The sequence below is a fragment of the Macaca thibetana genome, chromosome 15 (assembly GCF_024542745.1).
Source record: "Macaca thibetana thibetana isolate TM-01 chromosome 15, ASM2454274v1, whole genome shotgun sequence".
NCBI classification, from domain to species: Eukaryota; Metazoa; Chordata; class Mammalia; order Primates; family Cercopithecidae; genus Macaca; species Macaca thibetana.
Window position 1 is genome coordinate 23983497 of NC_065592.1, and position 26592 is coordinate 24010088.

At 37.5% G+C, this 26592-nt stretch overlaps 1 long non-coding RNA gene across 1 annotated transcript in view; it reads right to left on the reverse strand.

Moving 5' to 3' along the window:
* Positions 1-669: 669 nt before the first annotated feature.
* The window catches only part of LOC126937171 (uncharacterized), an 84302-nt gene continuing 58379 nt past the window's right edge, over positions 670-26592 (reverse strand). The window contains exons 3-4 of the long non-coding RNA XR_007719671.1: positions 1273-1431; positions 670-1058 (exon numbers count right to left, since the gene is read on the reverse strand). This is a non-coding gene — a long non-coding RNA (uncharacterized LOC126937171). The remainder of the gene's footprint in view (positions 1059-1272; positions 1432-26592) is intronic.

The window sequence follows — 26592 nt, forward strand, 5'->3', positions numbered from 1 at the left end:
CCCTTTTGGTGGAACAATTTATTTTCCTTTGAGTACATATCCAGTTCCAGTAATGGCATTGCTGGGTCAAATAGTAATGCTATTTCTAATTCTTTGAGCAATCTCCAAACTACTTTTCACAAGGGTGAAAATGGTTTGCATTCCCACTAGAAGTGTATAAGTGTTCCCCTTTCTCTGAATCCTCACTAGCATTTGTTATTTTTTGACGTTTTAATAATGGTCATTCTTGCAGGAGTAAGGTGGTAACTCATTGTCATTTTGATTTGTATTTCTTTGATGATTAGTGATGTTGAGCAGAGTTTCATATGTTTGTTGGTCATTTATATGTCTTCTTTTGAGTAATATCTGTTCATGTACTTTGCCCACTTTTTAATTGAGATTTTAAAAATCCTATTCATTTGTTTAAGTTCCACGTAGATTCTGGATATTAATCTTGTCAGATGCATAGTTTGCAAATATTTTCTCCTATTCTGTAGGTTGTCTGATTCCTCTGTTGTTAGTTTCTTTTGCCATACAGCAGCTCTTTTGTTTAATTAGATCCCATTTATCTATTTTTTATTTAGTTGCATTTGCTTTTGGAGTCTTCGTCATAAATTATTTGCATAGGTCAATGTTTAGATGAGAATTTCCTAAGTTTTCTACTAGGATTTGTATATTTTGAGGTCTTACATTTAACCCTTTAACCCACCCTGAGTTAATTTTTATATCTGGTTATAGGTAGGGGTCCAGTTTCATTCTTCTGTATATGGTTAGCCAGTTTTCCCAACAACATTTGTTGAATAAAGTGTCTTTTCCCCACTGAATATTTTTGTCAATTTTGTCAAAGATCAGTTGGTTTTATAAGTGTGTGGCTTCCTTTCGGCATTTTCTGTTCATTCCATAGATCTATGCATCTATTTTTGTACTAGTATCTTGCTGCTTTAGTTACCATAGCATTGTAGTATAGTTTGAAATTAGGTAGCATGATTCTTCTGACTTTATTCTTTTTACTTAAGATTGCCCTGGCCATTTGGGCTTTTTTTGGTTCCATATAAGTTTTAGAATAGTTTGTTCTAATTCTGTGAAAAAAAAAATGACATTAACAATTTGATAGTAATAGCATAGAATCTGTAAATTGCTTTGGGCAGTATGGACTTTTTAACAATATTGATTATTTTGACCTATTTTAATTATTAAGGCCTTTTTTTCTTTTGACCTAGGAAATTTCTCCAAATTCTGTTTCTTAATCATACTTGCTTCTTTATTACTGATAATGATATTACTGATAATGACTTCTCACTCCTGGTGTAGCAGGCTGCCTCTGGTTGTCCCTCTCAACTTCATGGTCCAGATGACCACTATTTTCTGGAGGATATGTCATCCAGGACTCAGGTTTCAGTTCCACTTCAGATTATGGGCTTTTCCCAGCTCCACATTTGGTTCTGGAAATTCCTGCAGAATTTAAGCACTACCTTTGGCTTGGAAAACCAGACAAGAAGCTCACAAATTCTCAGTACAAAGCAGGTGCTCTAAAAATATCTGTAGGCCTACACTAATGTACCATTTACATTTGTTGCAAATACATACAAACCTACATTATGCTGTATTCCTACATGATCCTGAGCAACCAGAATATCAAGGGTCATGTGACAATTAAAGTTCACATTCTGGAGGTCCTTGAGCAATAGACTAAGTCACTCTGTGAATTTTGGAAAGAGTGATATATTCCTAGATTGCTTCTCAATCAGATCTATAAAACAAAGTTATTTGTAGAAAATTTCAAAAGACATGTGCTCAAGCTCAATGAGATATGGTGAATGGAATATTCATGGGTGGGAGTTAGACTTTTGTAATAGGAGAAATATTTTTAGGTCATGCTGGTGGTCAGCCATGGCAGGAGACTACTAAACCAGAATATCATTAAGGAATTTGTGATGGACACCTAAACATAAAGTCTAAAAAATTTTAGAATTGACAAATGAATGAAGCAAACATTCTCTTTCTCTTTTGTTTTGTTTTTGGAATAAAGCTTGTATTAGTCCATTCTCACACTGCTATAAAGAAATACCTGAAACTGGATAATTTATAAAGAAAGGAGGTTTAATTGGCTCATGATTCTTCAGGCTGTACAGGTAGCTAAGCTTAGGAGGCCTCAGGAAACTTACAATCATGGCAGAAGTTGAAGAGGAAGGAGGCGTGTCTTACATGGCAGAAGCAGGAGAAAGAGTGAAGGGGGAGGTACTACACACTTTTAAATAACCAGATTTTGTGAGAACTCTGTTATGAGACAGCACTAAGGAGATGATGTTAACCATTAGAAACCACCCTCATGATCCAATGACCTTTCACCAGACCCCACCTGCAGCAGTGGGGATTATAATTCAACATGAGATTTGGGTGATGATACAGAGACAAACCATATCATTCCACCTCTGGACCCTCCCAAATCTCATGTCCTTCTCACATTTCAAAACTAATCATGCCTTCCCAATAGTCCCCCAGATTTTTAACTCATTCCAGCATTAATTCAAAAGTCCAAGTCCAACGTCTCATCTGAGACAAGGCATACCTCTACTGCCTATGAGCCTGTAAAATCAAAAACAAGTTAGTTGCATCCAAGATACAATGCAGATACAGATATCACATAAATTATCCTATTCCAAGAGGGTGAACTTGGCCAAAACAAAGGGGCTACAGGTCCCACACAAGTCTGAAACCCAGCTTCAGTGGGGTTCCAAGGCCTTGAGCAGCTTTGCCTCTGTGGCTCTGCAGGGTACACCTCCTGTGGCTCCTTTCACAAGCTGGTATGGAGTGCCTCTGGCTTTTCCAGGTGCACAACGCAAGCTTTCACTGGATCTACCATTCTGGGGTCTGGAAGAGGGTGACCCTCTTCTCACAGCTTCATTAGGCAATGCCCCAGTGGGGACTCTGTGTGTGGGGCTTCAACCCCACATTTCCCCTCTGCACTGCCTTACTAGAGGCTCTCCATGAGGGCTCCACTCCTGCGGCAGACTTCTGCCTGGACATCCAGGCATTTCTGTACTTTTTCTGAAATCTAGGCAGAAGCTCCCAATCCTCAACTCTTGCTCTCTGTACACCCACAGGCTTAACAACACATGGGAACTGCCAAGGCTTATAATCCATCTGGAGCAGCAGCCTGAGATGTATCTGGGGCCCTTTTAGCCAAAGTTGAAACTGGAGTGGCTGAGACACAGAGAGCAGTGTCACAAGGTTGCACAGGGCAGTGAGGCCCTGGGCCTGGCCCATGAAACCATTTTTCCCTCCTGTGTCTCCAGCCATGTGATGGAAGGAGCTGCCAGGAAGGTTGAGGCATTTTCCTCACTGTCTTGGCTGTTAACATTTGGCTCCTTTTTACTTATGCAGATTTCTGTAGGCTGCTTCTATTCCTCCCCAGAAAATGGAATTTTCTTTTCTACCACATGACCAGGCTGCAAATTTTTCTTTTTTCTTTATATTCTTTCTTTTTTTCTTTCTTTTCTTTCTTTCTTTCTTTTTTTTTTTTTTTTGATGGAGTCTCACTCTTGTCACCAAGGCTGGAGTGTGCAATTGTGTGATTTCGGCTCACTGCAACCTCCACCTCCCAAGTTCAAGTGATTCTCCTGCCTCAGCCTCTCAAGTAGCTGGGATTACAGGCACACGCCACTAGGCCTAGCTAATTTTTGTATTTTTAGCAGAGATGGGGTTTCACCATGTTGGCCAGTCTGGTCTCAAACTCCTGAGCCCAGGTGATCTGCCTGCCTTAGCCTCCCAAAGTGCTAGAATTACAGGTGTGAGCCACCACACCTGGCCTGACTACAAACTTTTCAAGCTTTTACACACTGCTTGCCTTTTAAATAGAAGATCCAGTTTCAGATAATCTCTTTGTTCACACATATGTTTACATGCTTTTAGAAGCAGCCAGGCTACTTCTTGAATACTTTGCTGCTTAGAAATTTATTCTGCCAGATACTTGAAATCATCACTCTCAAGTTCAGTTTCACAGATACCTAGAACAGGGATACAATGCTTTCAGTCTCTTTGCTAAAGCATAGCAAGAGTGGCCTTTACTCCATTTCCCAATAAGTTTCTCATTTCCAACTAAGACCACCTCATCCTAGATTTCATTGGCCATATCACTATCAGTATTTTGGTCAAAGCCATTCAATAAGTCTCTAGGAAGTTCCAGACTTTCTCTCATCTTCTTGTCTTCTTCTGAGCCCTCTAAACTGTTATAACCTCTGCCTGTTACCCAGTTCCAAAGTTGCTTCCACATTTTTAGATATTTTTATAGCAATGCCCCACTTATCCATTCTCAAATGGCTATAGAAATACCTGAAACCGGGTAATTTATAAAGAAAGGAGGTTTAATTGGCTCATGGTTCTGCAGGCTGTACAGGAGGCTGGGGAGGCCTCAGCAAACTTGCAATCAGGGCAGAAGGTGAAGAGAAAGGAAGGGCAGCTTACATGGCAGGGAGAAGAAAGTGAAGGGGGAGTTGCTACATACTTTTAAACAACCAGATATCATGAGAACTCTGTCATGAGACAGCACTACGGGGATGGTGCTAAACCATTAGAAACCACCACCATCATCCAATGACCTTCCACTAGGCCCTACCTCCAATATTGAGGATTACAATTCAACATGAGATTTGGGTGAGAACACAGAGCCAAACAATATCAAATCTTGAACTGGGCTGTTTGTCAGAATTCCTATTTCACTCAAATGTTAGATATTTTTTGTATATATGTGACCCTTTAGAGATGGTAACTGTTCTAAAATTTCACATTGAGACCAGACCTTCCAGAGAATGAAGAAGTGAGACTCTTCAAGAAACTGTGGTGTTAATGTGCCAATTATCTGCATACAGCTTAAGTTACTAGTTTAAAATTCTATTTTTAATTGATTATCATTTTTATTTGCCTCTCAGTCACCTAACTGTGGTACTATTTTCTGTAAGTTTCTCAGACTGACAAAAAAATTTATGTAATAAAAAATGCTAAAAAAAGTAAAATTATATAGCTAAGAATATAGGCCAAATGCAGTTGAAAAACTACTGAACTCAAATTCCTTTCAAATTCTGGATCCGGTGATTATTTGCTAAGTGTTTCGTGGAAAATCATATTACCTCTGTGCGCTTTAAATTTTCCATAGGTAAACGAGGTGTGATAACTTTTAAGTTCTTAACTAATGGGTGAGAACCAAGGTATCCATCAATGTCATAAATGTTTTACATGATTTTATGAATGTTGATGGGTACCCTTGTCTCACATCGATACCATATCCAGATAAGGTCTGCAGAAAAAGCTCAGTAAAAATAGTGTCTCAATGGAGACAATAACCAATAAGTAAATAAGTTAGATTCAGCAGATGAGTTATATGATCTCTTTGTCTATTTTATAGTTATATTGATCTGTCTGGCTGTTAATTTAAAAAATAAAGTACTTTGGATTTGATACACATTGTAGGTGTATAGTGCACAATGATGGAAGCATTTGGAAAAAACACAACATAATTTTTCTGAGACATTAAAGTGTACAATTCAAACCAAAAGTCATCTCTGGTGCTTCAAATATTCTACATTTTTGTGCCTATCAGTTTGTCTCACACAACTATACTTTCATTAAGTTTCTATTGCATTTGCCAGAGTGGTGATAACAGCCAAGATGTCACCTCAGCAATGGAGTGAAGAATGGATCAAAATAAAAATCTTCCTTTTCTTCAATAATCCCACACTAAACTTGAGACCATCCCACTTCTTGGGGTAGCCTTAAAGATAGAGGGGATCACACATTGTTGCCTACTTCTAGAATGAGGGAATTTGGGGAATAGGTGAAGACTTGCTCAAAGTCACAGAGAATATCAACATTGAAGTGATTAGTTTCTGACCCCAAACCACCAGATCAATAGGATTCTCCACATTTTCCTTATAGCTTGTAATGTCTCTCAGAAAGGACACAGGTAGAATCCTTTTAGGAGGATTCCCTGTGTCTTAGGCAGGAGAAGTAAGTAGTTCCTGAAAACACCCCAACCTAACTTTTAATTCTGATCAGACTCTCTTGGAAAGTCTAGCTCTGTCTTCCTAGAAGTATGCGTTTACACAAGATATTTAACCTCTCTGATGTTCGATTTTTCTTTTTGATAAATAGAGGATAATGGTAGCTATCTCATATGGTGTTGAAAGGTTCATTTAGGGCAAAGCATAAGTCTTTTCATAGACTTATCTTCAATACCAGGTGTGTCACCTTGTACGTAGCAAGCATTGAATATGTGCCCCTTTCTGACTCATTTTCTCATCCTCACTAATTGGTTGCCTTTAGAGGCTAATATCATCTTCAGCATGCCATAGGGTATCAACTGAGAGAATATACACTTATGCAGTTTTAAAATTCCAGCCCTGAATTGCTTTTTCCTCCTGATTATCTCAATTGTGTTCCTCCCCTAGAGAATCCCTCATCCCCATAGCCATTACCACTCCCCTCCCTCATGCTGTCTTAGTACTTCCAGCTGTTTTTCCTCATTTCCTATTTGGCTTTCACATTCTCTATTGGACCTGAAGGAGTCTCCAATTCACTGGTCACAGAATTTCGCAGGTCATTAGCTCCAGTCTGTGAAGGGTTTCCCACCTAATCTGGTTTTTCAGAACCTTCAGTTACCTTACCTGGGATGGGCCCCAAGTGTCTCCCACTAGACTCAGCCAGAAAGCTGGTGAAGCAGAGGGAAAACACTTGGATTTCTTGGCTCTTTCAGGACTGACCCCAGTGATCAGTCAACCAAACCACTTTCTAGCCACATGGTTAGAAATACAGAGTCAATTTCTTCCTAGGTATTAATAGAGTTGATCAATATTAAATCCATCATACCATCTGCATATTTATTTTTAATCATGAAACTCATAATGGACCAGTGATAGTGAGCAAAAGATCTTCTGTGTCTTTCCAAGAAAGAGAAAAATATCACCATGCTCCAAAACACCAGAATATGTTTATTTTTTCCTTGGTTGGACCTGACCGTCTTTCTCTTTCTCTATATTAATTCATTCATTTTATTTTTTAGTTTGTTTCATTTATTTTCTCATTTAAAAAATTGAGAGAAAGGGAGACAGCTGGTTATACAGAACACTTTACCAGACACTGGGCATTAAAAAAATAAGATGCAGTTCTTATCTCCAAGGAAGACACAGTTAGTGAGTAAAGACAGACATGCACACAAATAAATATCAGCACAATGTACTAAGTACAATGCTAGAGGTGTTTATGCCATAAGATGGCATTAAAAAGTGGGTGACTATTTCTTATGATGGATTATAAAGAGGAGATTCTAAGTTTAGTAATTTGACATTTTTTTTTTGAAAACTCAACAGTCAAATAATGGAAGAAATGATGTTAAAAGGGTCATCTGAGACATCATCATAAAGTAGGGCACAGTATAGAGTTTAGACTTGATCATCTAGATGATATACAGCTATTGATAAAAATCAAACAGGAAAGAAGTCATTTAGAATGCTCACTTTGACAAAAGTGATGGACACAGATTGGGGGAAAAGATATAGGAGGCAAATATTAAAGAGATGGGGTGACTGCAACAGATTAGTTCAGGAACAATGGGTCTCTGAACAGGCGCATGGCAGTAGGAATAAAGAGAAGATTATGTGTTTTAAAGGCATGTAGGAGGTGTAATTAATAGGCTACATTGACTAATATATATCATAGTTGAGGCAAGAAAAAATTGACTATGAATCCTGTATTTCTGAAATAAATATGGTTCTTAAATATAAGCATGGCTCTGACAATGCTTTTTTAATCCTTTGACAATATTCACCAACAAGCAACGTAGTCTTTTGAGCTGTAACCATATACCTTGTCCTTCACTTCTAAGTATTCTACTTCGGTCATAAGTGATTTCTCTCCATCCCCCACTACACACACACACACACACACACACACACACACACACACACACGCAAATCCTTCTGTCCAGGTACCTCCATGTATAAATCACCTCTTTGCTGCCCCATTGCTCTCAGAATTAAGCCCAGACTACTTAACATGGATTAAAATGCTTGATGTGATCTCTGCCTGCCTTCCCAGCCTATTTATCCAGTGTTGCCCTGCATTTTCCTTTCCATTATAACCCAACCATTGTGAACTTCCCTTTTGTTAGACCTCTGTGTCTTTGCAAATATGTTTCTTTTGCTGGGGGACACACATGCGTGTGTGCACGTGCACACACACACATACACACAATTGCCTAGCAAACCCCTATTATGTTCAAAGCACAGTTGAAATATCATATTATTTGTGTATCCTCCCCATTATCCCTAACCCCTTGAATGCAGAGTTATGCCATATCTTCTCTCCCTAGACTTTTCGCGCCTTCTCAATGGCAACACTTGCCACATTTATTACTACTAACAAACCGTTAAGAAGCCAAACACTATGCCAGGGGCTGAGGATACATTAATAAGTAGCACCATCTAACTTGCTATTACTTTAGAACTTACTCCCTAGAAATAAAGATAAATATTAAACAATGACCAGTCATACTGGTTATTGAAAAAAGTACTTTGTACTTTGAGAGTACAGTCCTTGATTTTAACTAAGCCAGGAGTCACTTGTGCTGAATCGTACTGTAACATAATTACAATCATGGAGTAAGGAGAGTGGGAAAAATTAAGCTTATGGCATAGACCAATTAGAATATTAGAAAGTAATAGAATTTGGTACTATGCATATATCAAGGTCTTGATTAAGACCCATTTGTCTGAGATAGTGGCAGAACCTCTGGGAACCTGGAAGCTGGGTTGAAGTTTCTGAGATGATTGAAGTGTGACCCTAAGAAAAATAAAATCAGGTCTGGTGCGGTGGCTTACACCTGTAATCCCAGCACTTTGGGAGGCCAAGGCTGGTGGATCACCTGAGGTCAGGAGTTTGAGACCATCCTGGTCAACATAGTGAAACCCCGTCTCTACTAAAAATACAAAAATTAACTGGGCATGGTGGTGGGTGCCTGTAATCCCAGCTACTCAGGAGGCTGAGGCAGGAGAATCACTTGAACCCAGGAGGCAGAGGCTGCAGTAAGCCAAGATCACTGCAGCCTGAGTGATGAGAGCAAAACTCTGTCTCAAAATAAAATAAAACAAAATAAAATAAAGTAAATAGAGGGCTTTGAGAAGAATTCGTGCTTCATCACCAATCTCTGCCTTAGATTGCAGAACAGGCTAGGCTCTAGCACAAGAAGTTTCCAAGAAGATTTTCTGTATGTGTATTTTAAATGAATGGGTAAATGGATAAACGAGCAAGTAAATGAGTAAACAAATACATGAATTAGAGAATCAAAGAACGAGACAACAATGAAAGATGATATAAGTAAGTGAATGCATAAATGAATGACCAAGTGAGTGAGACTCGTGAATGAGTTAATGATTGACTCAATAAAATGTGAATGAATTTGTACACAATGCGTGAAGGAATACATATTGTCATGGAAACAGAAGTGAATATGAATAAGTGATTGGCCAAACGAATATTACAAGACTTTTTAAAATCTATTTTTTAGAAGAAAAAATATATAAGCAGGTCCTGCATGTTGTAGTAATTAGAGTTTAGAGGAGGTGAGGAGGTGAGACATTTTAGCCTTTATCAATGTCATAAATTCTCAATTTATTCCTATGCAGGAAGAGTTTAGTTCTGTGATTATCTGAAATTTGACTGTCCTATAGTTTCTGAGACTGGGAATTTTGTGCTTCAGTGAGATGGCCTCAACTTATCCCAAACACTCTTCCCCTACATAGCCCTGAAGAAATGAGAAAAAACAAGAAAGATGGCAGGGACTGTGGAATGAGTCTCACCAGGAGAACCCAATGGGCTACTTTTATCAAATATTAGATTCTCAGATATTAACTTCAATCTACCAAGGTCTTGTCCTTTATTCTTTATTCCATGAAACCCGTTTCATTAATGTGAAGAGCTACCTTTTATAAAAATGAGTGCATATTCTGTTTTCTGTTTTCTCAAATTCTTCTGAAATTGATAATATAAACCAAGTGCCTTGGCATTAACTTGGTTGAAAAACAGAACAGCCAAGGGACTGCATTATTCTCATGTAGGGCAGTAATTCTCAAACATGTGGTCCTCAGGTCATCACTTCATTGTCTCTTGGGATATGTGATAAAAATGCCCCTACCTCTCCCTTATTTAGTCAGTACATTTGGGAATATAATCTAGTGTTCTACATTTGAAAACCACGGTTGTAGGCAGATCTCTTTGGCTGGCTCAGTTTTAACTGGAAGATTTATATTATTTAATAGTTTTAAGAACTGGTCCTCAGCAAAGAGAGCTTGGAAGCTCCACTGTAGAGGAAATTTTCAATGGGAGGTATGTTGACCAATATTTTATCTTCTTTGAACAGTTCTGGAATAGATAAGGTCCTCTGTCTAGGTGTCCATTGATAATTCACATTTTTATTGCCTTATCTATCCGTGCTCTAGTCTGGGAATTTTATTCCCCTGTTTTTTGTAGTTTTTGTTGTTTGCTTGTTTATTTGTTTTAGGACTTTAAACATATTTACTCTAATATCCTCTTTCTAATGCTTTAGTGATTATACCAAAATATTACACATAATTAACAAGGTCCTCGGTTAATTAAAATATTTATCCCCATGCTGAACAATACATGAATTTCAAAATTATTTTACACTTCTCACTCCTTCCCAATACATGTGCTGTTGTTGTCTAATATTTAAGTTGCATCTTGGATTGTTTTTATTTTTTAACCTCAAATTAGACACTGTTATTGTTTGGTCAGAGAGTTAGTATTTGTTTGTTTACTGTTTCTTCGCATCATAGACGTTACTTCTGGGGTTATTCTTTATCCATAAACACATCCTTCAAAAATTTCTTTTATGAGAATTTATTCATGATTCATTCAGTTCTTATTTGTCTAAAAATGTCTTTAATCCAGCCTCAGTCTTTAAAGGTGGTTTTCCTGGCTGTATAAGCCTACAAATTTTTTCAGAACTTTGAAAATATTTTTCTCATCATTTTCAGTTACTCAAGCTCTAGTTAATTTCTATTTATTCTGTCATTGTAATTTAGGTGCCGTCATCCACACGTTTCTTACTTTTTGAAAAATTTTTAAAAAATGTTGATTGAAGCAGCCCACCACATTGGATATGCTCGAGATTTAGAGAGTAAGAGGCTGGGTTTTGATCTCCGCACTCCCATTCATCAATGGGTGGCTTTTGCATGATGATATAGTCTCTGTGATGCTGTTTCCTCTCTCTGCAAACTGAAGTTCTTACTATCTCTTTGAAAGAATGTGAGAGTTAAATTAGGTGAGTTAGCTAGGTAAAATGAGGTTTCTTGGTAGTTCATCAACAAATTAATATTAATAGAGAACTTTGCATATTGCATTGTAATTATTTCATAATGTCTCTGCAAGGATGAGTTCAAGCAAGGTGTTCAATAAGCACTCAATAACTTAATATCCAAGACATCCATAGCTAGTTAAAAAATATGAAACAATTTTAACTGTGAAGTGGCTGTACATTCCAGATACACTAACGTCAAGCAAGAGGCTGGGCAAGAATTTACTCTATATAATGTTCAAGCAGTGTAAAATCCGGTCTTTATGAGTAAGGACATCTGTCAGCCATTGGCTAACCTTTGGCATGGAAAATTACCCAGGGGTCCTCTCAAAAACACTGCATGAATATATTAGGCTGTATTATAAATATTAGCTAAAATAATCAAGCTGCTATTTTTCAAAGTCCTGTTTTACGCTTTCATAAATTACAACATGCCTTTATTGTCTTTAAATTTAGTAAGGTAATACCCCTTGGCTTTGGATGATAATGATGCAATGGTAGTGATAATACTATAATTATAGCTTAAGTTTCTACAATTTCTTACCCCTTAAAGAATTTCTAAACCTTGGCTTGCTATCATGTACAGATATTTTGCTCACTATCTACTTCAAACAACTGTAAAGGTAGAAACCAGCTGCTAAAAACCATGCTTTAGTAGGGTCCAAAAACAGAACAGTCAACTTGACCCAAATGGAACTAGAAGCCAGAATTTTGCAGTCAATATTTATTACTTTTGCACTCCCAGCCACATGCTTCAGGTTTTAGGAAGATAATTCTCTGTTTGTAAAATATAGAAACATGTGTATTTAAAGGTTGGAAAGGACCCTTAATAACAACGCCGTTCCATTTCTTCATCTTACTAATGGGGAAACTGAGAACCAGAGAAGAAAAGGGACTTTTGAAAGCTTTATAACATTAGCAGCAAAGCTGAGAAATGGAATTTAGGTTGACCTATTGCCTTCCCGTCTATGGTTCCAGGTAACTCTGGATCTTTACAGTGAGCACCACTCTTACTGACTCTGAAGGTTGGTGCAAGTAATTAGCAATGTTATTTATTCAGCTTACATTGATTGACACTTGCAATACACATTAGAAACAATATGCATAATGGGAATCAGAGATTAACTGAACACAGGCTGTGCCCTGGAAGATTGGAATAAAAATTGCTAAAATGTACTGTTTCCTATATTGCTGAACAGCAATCCAAGTGCTTTACATACACACATATACTCCTGTGTGTATATATATCTAGTTAATACATATAAATATAATATTTATAAAATAATATGTACATATATATGATATTCGTGTGTATAGTTATACATCAATTTAATGTTTACATATATATGTATATTCATTTAATATTTACAACTGCTGTGAAAAGGCCATGCACATGTTAAGTGCTTATTGCATATTTTCAGAATTAAATAAAAATCTACCATTCTAATCAAACTTTTATTTCACAGTTGTAGACTCACATATACTAGTAAGAAATAATACAGAGAGATCCTGTGTACCCTTTACCTAGTTTCCCTCAATGATAATATCTTGCAATATCACAAAGAGGAAATCAACACTAATGCAATCCACCTACATGTTCAAATTTTCCAAGTTTTAAATGTACTCATTTGTATGTGTGCATGTATTTATTTCTATGTGATTTTATCACATGTGTAATGTGTGTATCCACCACTACCAAGAAACAGAAGTGTTTCATATGACGACAAGGATCCCTTATATTGTCCTTTTTAAATTTTTATTTCTCTGTATTGTCCTTTAAAAATGCATCCCCATTTCTTTCTCTACCACCATCCTCATCCCTAATTACTTGTAATCACTAACCTGTTCTTCATGTGTTAAATTTTGTCATTTTGAGAATGTTATGGAAATTGAATCATACAGTACATAGCCTTCTGAGGTTAGCTCTTTTTACTTTGAGATTCATTCAAGCTGTATCAGTAGTGTATTTCTTTTTATTACTGAGTAATATTCCACAGTATGGATGTACCATAATACGTTTAGCCCCCTTTTAGGTGCCCTCTCAAAGACACCTGAGTTGTTTTTAGTTTTCAGCTACTGCAAATAAAACTGTTATGAACATTCATATTCAACTTATCATGAGAACATAAGTTTTCATTCTTAGAGATAAATGTCCAAAGTGCAATTGCTGAGTCATATGTCAATCACATGTTTAGTTTAATAAGAAAATTCTAAACTGTTTTCCAGAGTGGTTATGCCACGTCCTATTTTACCAGCAATGTGTGAGTAATCAATTTCTTTATATCCTCACCAGCATTTGATGTTTATAATTTTTGATAGTGTAACTGAGGCACAAGATGGTCAAGTAACTCCTATCAGTCACTCAATGAACAATGATTGAACACCTAGAATATGCCAAGTACCATTCTATGTGGTAAAAATACAGCAGTAGATTTTAAAAAATATCTGGCCTGTGAAACATATTCTAGTGAGGAAGATAGGTAATTTATACAAGAATTGTGTAAATTCTTTTTACAGTGTAGTAAAAACTATACTATTTACATAGTGATGAGTTCTAAAGAAAATAATTGAGTAGGAAATGTGGAAGTGGGAAATATTTAAATTTTAGAAAGGGTTGCCCGTGAAGGTGACATTTTAGTAAAGACCAGAGGAGGTAAGGTCAACCTTATAAACATTGGAAGGAAGCATGGTGGAGGCAAAGAAACAACTCAAATCCTAGAGCCCACCTCAGTGAGTCTGAGAGCTCTGAAGGAGTGCCAGGAGGCTGGAGTGAGCTGATCTGGGATAGGAAGGTGAGAGGTAGACAGGTCACGTACGGCCATGTGGGTCTGGTGAATGATTTGGGGTTTAACTTAGAGTGAGATTGACAGCCACCGGCAGGTCTTAAGGAAAACAGTGAATCTGTATAACTGCATTTTTAAGGTATCATTTTTGCTATCCTTACACAAGTTTCCATTACTAATAAGCAAAAGAGTCTGGAAAATCTCAGACTCTAGTAGAGAAGCAGCAAATAGTCTTGAATAACAATCCCAGGTGGTAAGTGACGTTGCTGAGATGTTATGAAGAAACCAAAGGACAGAGGAACAAGAGAGTATGCCTGCCTGGGAGGAGAGGAGAGGATGATTTCCTTTGCTTCTCTCCCATCTGCCTGCCTGTCACCTTTCAGGTGGGCACCAAAACCTGACAGGGGTCACTACTCCTCCTCTCTCTGCCTCCATCCATTTCTCTCTGCATCCCACTTCTCTCTGCTTCCTCTCTCTCTTCTCTTCCCTTTCTTTCCTCTAGGTCTTTTTTTTTTTTTTTTTTTTTTTTTTTTTTTTTGAGATTGAGTCTTGCTCTGTTGCCCAGGCCGGAGTGCAGCGGCACAATCTCAGCTCCCTGCAACCTCTGCCTCCTGGGTTCAGGTGTTTCTCCTGCTTCAGCCTCCCAAGTAGCTGGGATTACAGACATGCACCACCACACCCAACTAATTTTTGTGTGTGTGTGTATTTTTAGTAAAGATGGGGTTTCACCATGTTGGCCAGGCTGGTCTCAAACTCCCGACCTTATGTGACTGGCCGCCTCAGCTTCTCAAAATGCTGGGATTACAGGCATGAGCCACCACGCCCAACCTTCTTTAAGGAAATAGGGCTCAGAGAAATTTGTAAAGCTAAACTCTAAAAGAGTCTCTCTCTTGCTTTTCTCTCTTTGATAACTTTATTAAAATGTTAACATGTATGAACCACTGGCTTCCCTCACTGGCAACTACAGGCTCAGATATCACCTCTTTAAGATCTGCTTTTCTTTATCAGTGTGAACTGTGATGACCCATTTGCAACCCATTCCAAGATTATTGTACTGTGAGATGGATCACTCATAATGCCCATCTCACCTACCTCATTAGGGTGTACCTAAGATCAAAGGAGATGGCACGTATGAAAATATTAATAGAGTGTTGCATACAAAATTATAGTTTATCACTTTTTTATTGACAAGCAAAATTGTACATATTTATGGTGTATAAAATAATATTTTGAGACATATAACTTATATATACACACACATATTTTGGAATGGCTGAATGAAGCTATTTATGCTTTGTTTCACATACTTATCTTTATTTTTTGCAGTGAGAACACTTAAAATCTATCCTTTTAGCAATTTTCAAGTATACAGTACATCGTTATTAATTATATTGCATTTTTCAATGATTTTAAGCTTACAGAAAAGTTGTAAGAACAATATGAAGAACTTCTGCATTTGTCTTGTATGGTGTCTTAGTTTGCTAGGGCTACTGCAACAAAATACCAAAAACTAGATAACTTAAACAATGGAAATTCACTGTCTCACAGTTCTAGAGAGATTGAAATCTAGTCCAAAGTTTGAAATCAAGGCATGGACCAGCTTGATTCCTTCTGAGGACTGTGAGGGAAGGACCTATTTCAGGCCTCTATTCTTGGCTTGGAAATGGCCATCTTCTCTCTGTGTCTCTTCCCATCATCTTTTCTCTGTTCATGTCTCTGTGTCCAAATTTCCTCTTCCTTTCTTTTTTGTGTGTAAAACCAATATCTTTAAATCTCAAACTTTAAAGATCACATATGCCAGGACAGCCATAAAGAAATACTTGCTTCTTTTGTTTCATCTTATTTTGTATTCCTGGCCCGAATAATCTACAAATTTGAAAGAGGAAAGGACTAAATTTCCCCTTCTCCGGAGGACACCAGCCATATTGCATCAGGGCCCCCTCCAGTGGCCTCATATTAAGCCAATTACCACTCTAAAGAACCTCTCCGAGCTACATTCTGAGTTAGTGGAAGTTAGGTTCATCAACATATTAATTTAGGGACAGTAATTCAAGCCATAACATAATGGATTCCCCACATTTACTCTCTTCTCTGCTCTTCCACCTCCCAATTGTCATTAATCATTTTCCGAACCATTGAGATCAACAGCAGATATGCCTCCATGACTCCTCAGTTCCCCACTGTGTATTTACCCCAGGCAAGGGCATTCTCTTCCATTACCACTGAACAAGCCTCCAAATCAGAAAATCAACCTTGATACAGTACAAGCATCCAATCCACATGCCCCATTAAAATTTCACCAGCCATCCTAACAGTGCCCCATTGGCGGTTCTGGCCAAACATATTATTCAGGAATGCGTGTTCCTTTTAGCTGTTTGATCTTATCAATCTCCTTCAGCCTGAAACAGTGCACCTTAGCCATTCTTTGGTCTTCATGTTCTTGATAGTTTTTAAGAGTATAATCTATTCATTTTGTAGACCAAACCTCAACCAGAGTCTTTCTAAAGTTGGCCTGACACAGGCCTTGTCTTCTTTAAAAAAAAAAAAAAAAAATCTTAAATAAATCGTATTTGTAAAAGCAGTTTTAGGTTCACAACAAAATTGAGTGGAGAGTACACAGAGTTTCCATATTCTTCCTGCCCCCTCAACATGCACAGTATCCCCCACTATCAGTAACTGGCATCAGTGGTGCAGTTGTTGTAACTGATGAGCTTACATTGACACATCATGATCTCTCAACATTTATAGTTTACATTAGGTTTACTCTTGGTATTGAACATTCTATGAGTTTGGACTAATATGTAATAATATGTATTCACCATTTAATAGTATCATACAGAATAGCTTTATTGCCCTAACAATCCTCTGTGCTCTGCCTATTCATCTCTCTCTTCCCCCAGCCTCTGACAACCACTCATCTTTTTACTGTCCCCATAGTTTTGCATTTTCCAGAATGTCATATAGTTGGATCATATAGTATATAGTCTTTATAGTTCTACATACTCCTATATGGTCTGATAGGAGTACCACAGAAGTAACGCTGTGCTTTTTTCCATGAGTCCCCTCAGGAAATGCATGATGTTGACTTATCTTTCTTGTGGTCATGTCAGACTTTATCACCTGGTCATATTGCTCTTGATCAGATTTCTCCACAATACAGTAATCATTTCTTCTTTCTAATTGATGAGTAGTTTGCGGGGGTGAGTGGATACTCAGATATTACCTTAGTGTCCTACTTTTGTCAGAACTCCACCCACTTCCCTAACAGCCATCATGACTTCTGCCTAAATCAACCACAACTATGATGCTTGCCAAGTGGTGTTTTTTTCTATTTTCAGTTTATATTTCTTTCTATATTTATTAGTTGGCATCTCAGTATAGGGAAGAAATTTCTCTTTTACCCCATTCATTGATATGATTAATGGCTTATTTGTTTATATTACTATGGACTCATGGATTTTAATTTCATGGGTCATTATACGTTACTACCACTTTCTGATGTGATTCTCAAATCTTCCCATCTGTGGCGATTAGGAACCTATTGAACTGGCTCTGAAATTATTTTGACATGTTTCAGAATTCTTTGAGCATTTCTTTATTTTCTAGCAAAACAAGATATTCTATGCTCCTTTTATACAATTTCAGGCCTGGATTCAGCCATTAATCCAAGGGCTTGTCATTCCTTTTAGTGGAAGAAGGTATTTAGAAGCTAAGTTTGTTTGACTGTTCAGTGTGCTTATTGCCACTTGTCTGTCATGGCTTAAGGACCTCCCAACGGACAGAGGTAGAAAAAATATGTGTATATGTGTGTGTGTGTGTGTGTGTGTAAGCACATATATATGTGTGTGTGCATGTGTATATCCATATATACATATGCAAAATTGTGTGTACATATATATATGTGTGTGTGCACATTTATATCCACATTTACATACACAGAATTCTTATATTTATGTATATAAAAATGTACCTAATAAACATAAAATTAATGACAATCCCTTTGGCTGCCCACAAATTTGTTTTCACTCTTCCCATTGATGGGTGACGATGTCATTTTTCCTTGAACCTGGACAAACTTGTGACTCATGTATAACCAATAGATAAGGGAGAAATGATGCCACATATTTACTGAGACTCAGTTAGCAAAAGCATGCAGCTTTCACTTTGTTCACCAGAATGCATAAGTATATGGAGCTAGCAATAAAAAAATTCAAAATCAAGGACTCTGGATGATTCCAGTTCCCTACAGTTGGGTCTGCCCAATTATGGAAGTCTTTCCAACTGAGGCCCCAGACGTCATGGTGCAGGCTCAGTCTGTGCCCTCTGTGCTCCCCAGGATCCCTGACCCATGGGATATGCAAACAGAAAACGTTATTTTTTTGTGCTACTAAATTTTGAGATGGTTTATCATATAGCAATAAAAAAACTGTAAAAACCTCTACTTACAAATCAAATACCTTCATGTTCTTTCTAGATATCTTCCTTTTTATATTTGTAAATCATTTTACTAGTAGTAAGAAAACCAACTCTTATTATTCTTAAAATATTTACTCATTTGCTCAATCATTTGACTTATTTGCTTAATGTAAGCAATCTTCCAACCACACTGGCTTCATCTTCTTCCCTGCTTCTGCCTCCTTAACCCCTGGCCACACCATTACATTCATATATTCTCCTCACTGCCCATACAAATCAACACCTCTTGGCAGCCAGGTATGCTGATGCCCCCACTCCCACCTCCACCCATTTTCCTTGGCTGCAGGACATGCCGATGCATATGAATAGGAAATGGAAGGGAAGAAGGAAAGGAAAATAAAAAGGAAGGGAAACTGCTGTTATTTTCATTTTAGCTGAAAAAAAATCTCAAGGGCTAGATTTGGACAACACTTGGCAAATTGTAGCTAGATGGTCATTGTTATAGTGTCTGCTCTGATCCAGTAAAGGATGCTTAATTTCAAAACTTACCACAAGTGGGTTTCACTATATATTTCCTAAGCTGAGTCCTCCACCTTTGACCTTCAGCTCCTTGCCTATCCACGGGTCTGATTTTCATTGTATTCACATCCTACCCCATTAAGATTGCCTTTCATTGTCTCTAGGTTTTTTGTTGTTGTTTTTTCTTTTCTTTTTCAGTTTGCCCAGCTAGTTTCTAACTGAGGGCAGAGAAGCTGGTCAGGAGAGCATAGTACACTTTTCCTGGACAACTTCCAGAAGTACCTGGACAAGACTCCATGAAGGACTGGGGATTGCACAACAGTGGGTGGGAGTGAGAGCCAGAGGAATTATTTTTATTATGCACAAAATGACCCTATTTTTACAACCTTAAGAGCAGCTTGTGTAATATATAACACACTTTGAAAAGGAGCACATTGTTTATCAGATGTGTAGTCTTTCTTCTTAGTGCAATAGTAACTGGGTTTCAATTTCTTAGTTTGCTTTTATTATTTCTGTTGTCTTGGACAAATCAATTTCTTATCTTACCTTTGGCTTCCTTTTTAACAAAATAAAAGGAGCACTTCTTATCTTACAGAATTGACCCCTAAATAAAATTACAGGAGCGTTCTCACACCTTCTAGTGAGTTTCTTTACAAAGAAACCATCTTAAGCCAATTTTGTTACTGGGTCTCTGGGAGCTGTATGTTGTTTGGACTTTCAGTTTGTGTTCATGTGTACCTCCCACTGGATATCAAGTCTAGTGATTAGGTTCTATTTTTGCTTCTAGAATGAAGCCACATGTTTTCATCTTTGCCATATCTCATGGCCAATTCAGTTATTTGAATTTTCAACAAATGTAAATGAAGAAAATAACAAGGTAATACTTCCACCTAACACGATGCGACTATCCTATGATTATGATTTTTGGCATGTTAAACATTAGGGATTTTGATGTGTCAGGATTTCAACATTTGGGATTATGGCATTTAGGGTTTTGTCTTTGGGGATTATGATCAAAACCCATATACATGAAACTGATAAAATTGCTTTAAGCCTCCAAATTGACCTGTGAAAGTTTAAAGTCCTTCACAAAGTTTATAGGTGTACTTTACATTATTGAGTTTGCTTTCATGCACTTGGCATGTATTACAAATTTTACAATTGTATAAGATTGTAGCAACCCTGCATCAAGCAAATCTATCAGCTCCATTTTTCCAATAGCATGTGCCCACTTTGTGTGTCTGTGTGACATTTTAGTAATTCTCACAATATTTCAAATATTTTTCCTATTATTAGATTGTTATGGTGATCTGTGATTAATGATCTTTGATGTTACTATTTTAATTGTTTCAGGGTGTCATGAACCATGCCTATATAACATAGTGAAATTAATTGATACATATGTGTGTTCTGACTGATCCACCGACCAGCCGTTCCTCCATCTCTCTTTCTCTCCTCAGGCCTTCCTATCTTATAAGGTGCAACAACATTAAAATTAGGCAAATTAATAACCTTAAAATGTTATCAAAGTGTTCAAGTGGAAGGAAGAGTCGCATGTCTCTCTCTTTAAATCAAGAACTAAAAATAATGCCGCACGGCTCAGAAGGGATGTAGAAAACTGAGCTAGGCCAAAAGCCATGCCTCTCGTCCAAATGGTTAGCCAAATTTTGATTAGAAAGTAAAAGTTATTGAAGAAGTTGAAAGTTAAAAGTACTAGCAAACACACAAATGATAAAAAAGTTAAATAGCCTTATTGCTAACATGGAGAAAGTTTTGATGGTCTGGGTAGAAGATCAAACCAGCTACAACACTCCCTTAAGCCAAAGCCTAATGCAGACCAATGTCCTAACTCTCTTCAATTCTATGGAGTCTGAGAGGAAGCTTCAGGAGAAAAATTTGAAGTTAGCAGAGATTGGGTTCACCAAGTTGAAGCAAAGGAAGCCATCTCCATCACATAAAAGTGCAATGTGAAGCAGCAAGTCATATGGAAGGTCTAAGATCATTAATGAAGGTGGTTATGCTAAACAATAATTTTTCAATGTGGACAAAACAGCCTTCTATTGTAAGAAGATGATGTTCTAGGTTCCATAGCTAGAGAAATGTCAACGTCTGACTTCAAAGCTTCACGTGCCAGGCTGACTCTCTTGTTAGAGGCTATTGCCGTTGGTGACTTTAAGTTGAAGCCACTGCTGATTTACCACTCCAAAAATCACAGGACCCTTAAAAATTATGCAGAATTTACTCTTCCTGTGTCTGATACGTAAAACAACAAATCCTGGATGACAGCAATCTGTTTACGAAATAGTTTACTGAATATTTTAAGCCTACTGTTGATATCTGCTGCTCAGAAAAACAATTTCCTTTCAAAATATTACATTAACAATCACCTAGTTACCCAAGAGTTCTGATAAATATGTAAAAGGAGATTAATGTTATTTTTATGCCTGATAACACAACATCTATTCTGCAGCCCATGGATCAAGAAGCAATTTTAACTTTCTTTTTCATTTTATTTTATTTTTATATTTTAGATTCAGGTAGTACATATGCAGGTTTGTTACATGGGGATATTGTATGATGCTGAGATTTGGGCTTCTAACAATCCCATTTCCCAAGCACTGACACCAGGCAGGCAGTTTTTCAACTTTTCCCCTTCCCTTCCCCCTTCTGGAATCCCCAGTGACTGCTGATCACATCTTTGTATTCATGCAGTTTAACTTCAACTTATAAGTGAGAACATGTGGTATTAGGGATATTGGGTTTTCTGTTTCCGTATTAATTTGCTTAAGATAATGTTCTCCAGCCTCATTCATGTTGCTGAAAAAGACATACTTTCATTCTTTTTATGGTAGTATTTCATAGTATATATGTACCTTTTCCTTGTCCAATCCACTCTCTTATTATTTAAGAAATACATTTTATAAGGCCATAGGTCTTATAATAGTGATTCCATTGATGGATTTGGATAAAGTAAATTTAAAATCTTCTGAAGAAGTTTCACCATTCTAAATGTCATTAAGAACATCCATGATTCATGGAAGGAGGTAAAAATATCAACATTAACAGGGTTTAGAAGACGTTGATTCCAAATCTCATAGAGGACTTTGAGGGGTCAAGATTTCCATGGAGGAGGTAACTATAGATGTGGTAGAAATAGCAAGAGAACTAGACTTAGAACTGAAGCCTGAAGATGTGACTGAATTGCTGCAATTTAATTCAACTTTATTTTTTTGGGCAGAATCTCACTTCGTCACCCAGGCTGGAGTGCAGTGGGATGATTTTTGCTCACTACAACCTCCGCTTCCTGGGTTCAAGCAATTCTCATGTCTCAGCCTGAGGAAGCTGGAATTACAGGTGCATGCCATCAGGCCTGGATAACATATTTTTGTGTGTACATATATACACACACACACACACACACGTATATACACACACATATATATGTGTGGGTACACATATGCATATATATACACACATGTGTGGGTACACATATATATACACATATATGTGTGTATATATATACACACACACACACACACATATATATGTATATATATTAGTAGAGGCAGGGTTTCACCATGGTGTCCAGGCTGGTCTCAAACTCCCGGCCTCAAGTGATCCGCCTGCCTCTTGGCCTCCCAAAGTGCTGGAATTACAAGTGTGAACCATCACACCTGGCCTGAATTGCTGCAATTTTTTGGTAAAACTTTAATTAATGGACTTTCTTCTTATGGGTGAGCAAATAAATGTATTTATTGAGATTGAATCTACTCCTGATGAAGGTGGTGTTAATATTGTTGAAATGACAGTAATGGATTTTACAATATTGAATAACCTTAGTTGATAAAGCAGATGACAGAGTTTGAAGATTGACTACTGTTTTGGAAGAAGTTCTAATGTGAGTTGAATGCTATCAAACAGCATCACATGCTACAGAGAAATCTTTTGTGAAAGAGTCAACAGCTGCACCAAACTTCATTTTTATCTTGTTTTAAGAAATTACCATAGCCACCCAACCTTCAGCAACCACACCCTGATCAGTCAGCAGCAATCAACATCAAGTCATGACCTTCCACCAGCAAAATGATAACAATTTACTGAAGGCTCAGATGATTGTTAGCATTTTTTTTAAGCAATAGAGTTTTTGTTTGTCTGTTTGTTTGTCTTCACCCTGGCTGGAGTGAAGTGGGATGATCTCGACTCACTGCTACCTCCACTTCTCGGGTTCAAGCGATTCTCTTGCCTCAGCCACTCAAGTAGCTGGGACTACAGGTGCACACCACTACACCTGTGTAATTTTTGTATTTTTAGTAGACGTAGGGTCTCACCATGTTGCACAGGCTGGTCTTGAACTCCAGAGCTCAAGCAATCTGCTCACCTCGGCCTCCCAAAGTGCTGGGATTACAGGTGTTAGTCACCACACCTGGCCAGAAGTAAAGTACTTTTAAAATAAGGTAAAGTACTTTTAAAATAAGTAAAGACATTATTTGTAGATATAATCCTATTGTATACTTAGTAGACTATAGTGTGGTGTAAATATAACTTTTATATGCACTGGAAAACCAAAATATTTGTGCACATCTGTTTATTCTGATGGTCTGGAACCAAACTCACAATATCTCCAAGGTACATCTTTATATGAATCATTGGAAGATATTTGGTTTCCCTTGAGACTTGATATTTTACTTGCCACCTCTGTCTCTACCTGCATTACTTTCGTTTATATAGCAGTAACACCTCAACGTGGATGTTTGGCAGAATTTACTGGAGGATCCTGGGGGCTTCCCTGAAAAGCTGTGCAAAGATCTCTGCATCATAAGGCTATCCACTTCTCCGTTTCTGTCTTTTTTCCCCTCTTTCCATCTCCCAAAGTTCTAGGCACTCTAAAAGTAGGGCACTGCAGCTTCTCTCAGGTTTTAATACCACACGTGCATAGCCAAAGGCATCTAAGGTTTCAGAAGAACAAAACGCTTCTATCTGATAGGCTCACCCTTCTTTGAACAGAGTTGCAGTGTGAGGATAGCAAGCAGACACTCCTGATTCACTGTCTGTCTTTGTTTTTGCTCCTCTTACACATGTAAAGCACTTAGCACTGTACTGACATCTGTGGCTCTCTGATCATTTGCAACACAGCTAAACAGATGCAGCCCAGCCACTCTCTCCTTCTGGCACTATTATTCCTGCTATACTTTCAGAGGCAACTCAGTTTCTTCTATGGCGAACCACCTGGTATCCACTCCTTTCCTTATATTCAATTTAGTATGTAAATATAAGCATGGACAGATAATTATTTCTGAGCACTGGGGTTCAAATATTTAAAACTTGACTCTAAAACAATGATTGCTAATATTAATTGAATGTCAACCAGAAACTTTCTATACAATATATTTAATCCTTGCAAGCATATCTAGATTTTTGTCTAGAGAAGGAAACTAGGGCTCAGAGATATTAAGTGGCTGAGTCAGGGTTTGAATTCAGCCATGTTGTCATAAAGCATAAAACAGTAGCTCTTTCTACTATGTCACATTCTCTTATAACTAATTAACAGAATGATCTAACTTATATTTGCAAAGCCATTAACTAGTCTAAAAGAGGTGTCATTGATACACGTAAGTATAATCGTAATTTAATGATAATCGTTTCTTTGTTTTTCATGGTTAAATTTAATTGAGCTTTATTTGGAGCGTCACATAGCATGCCTTTGTCTAAAACATAGGTTTTTTTTTTTTTTTTTTTTTTTTTTTTTTTTTTTTTTTTTTTTTTTTTGAGACGGAGTCTCGCTCTGCCACCCAGGCTGGAGTGCAGTGGCCGGATCTCAGCTCACTGCAAGCTCCGCCTCCCGGGTTCACGCCATTCTCCTGCCTCAGCCTCCCGAGTAGCTGGGACTACAGGCGCCCGCCACCTCGCCCGGCTAGTTTTTTGTATTTTTTAGTAGAGACGGGGTTTCACAGTGTCAGCCAGGATGGTCTCGATCTCCTGACCTCGTGATCCGCCCGTCTCGGCCTCCCAAAGTGCTGGGATTACAGGCTTGAGCCACCGCGCCCGGCCATCATAAAGCATAAAACAGTAGCTCTTTCTACTATGTCACATTCTCTTATAACTAATTAACAGAATGATCTAACTTATATTTGCAAAGCCATTAACTAGTCTAAAAGAGGTGTCATTGATACACGTAAGTATAATCGTAATTTAATGATAATCGTTTCTTTGTTTTTCATGGTTAAATTTAATTGAGCTTTATTTGGAGCGTCACATAGCATAAAACATAGGTTATTAAAAAATCATTCAATAATTCCCTACATCTTAATTATTAACTGTGTAATGGAACTGTTTAACTCTGTGTAAATTCATCAGAAAAAATGGTAGGACAGATAGTACCTTGGGCAAAATGTAGCTGATTCACATATTTGAGGCTCTGTGACTCAGGGAGACAGATATAAATGTTTGTGGCAATTCCTATCTTAACAATTCTTAATATAAATACATGAAGACTAACATGGTGCTTAAATTTCTCACTTGCAAATCCAATTTGGAAAAAGAAGTAGAGAGAGGATTAAAATGGGTATGATCCATAGAAAATATATATCAGAAAGAACTTCAGTTGCAGATATAACTGACATTTATGTATTACTTTACAGTCTATAAAGTGTACATTTATCGGCTCATTCCTTCCTCATAACCATCTTATGAGAAAAGTCTTGTTATGACCATTTAGTGGATGGGAGAATTTAGGGTCAGAGAGCTGTGGCAGTTTGCTCAAAATGATATAGTCAGTAAAGGACAGATTGAGGAATTAAACTGGAGTCTTCTGTCTATAAACCTTATGCTTTTGCCGTTATATCATTTTAGAGAGAGGCAGATAAATAAATAAGTATGAGGTTTGGCTATAATTTATAGAACCTCAGCTTAATCAATGGCAAAATAAAAATATCAGTAGGAACTATAGTTTAACTATTTATTCAATTACCATTTACTTAGTTCTCCCAATGTGCCAGGCAAATAGTAGTGAGTGTTCAAGGGTGAACAAGACACAAGGTCCCAAGCTTCATGGTGCTTGTAGACCAGCAGGAAAGACAGCAATTAGGTTAGTATAAGCTCTGCTCTGTTTTAGGTTCATTAGAAAGAATAAGCAATTGATGTTTAGATCTATGTTGATACAAATTTTCCACTGCTTTTATCAACAAATTCCAGGATGAGAGGCACGTGCAACCCTAAGCTGCCCTTTGCAAGTCTCTGTAGTAGAAGAACGCACATCATTAAGATACAACTTACAGCCTCTCTTCTCCAACCCAGTGGCTTTCATGGTCTTATGTCTCACAATGGTACCTGTTGTTCAAACGCGCCACACATTTAACTATCCATTAAGGTTTACCAGAGACTTGTGCACTTTACTGTTTTACTTATTTATTTTTAACCAAAGGAAATGAAGCTTATTAGAGACTGCAGTCAACACTCATGAGCAGCTTAGGTAAATCCATTTCCCATTTCCCATTTCCAAAAGCTTTAACATGTAACATTCATGAGGTGTCC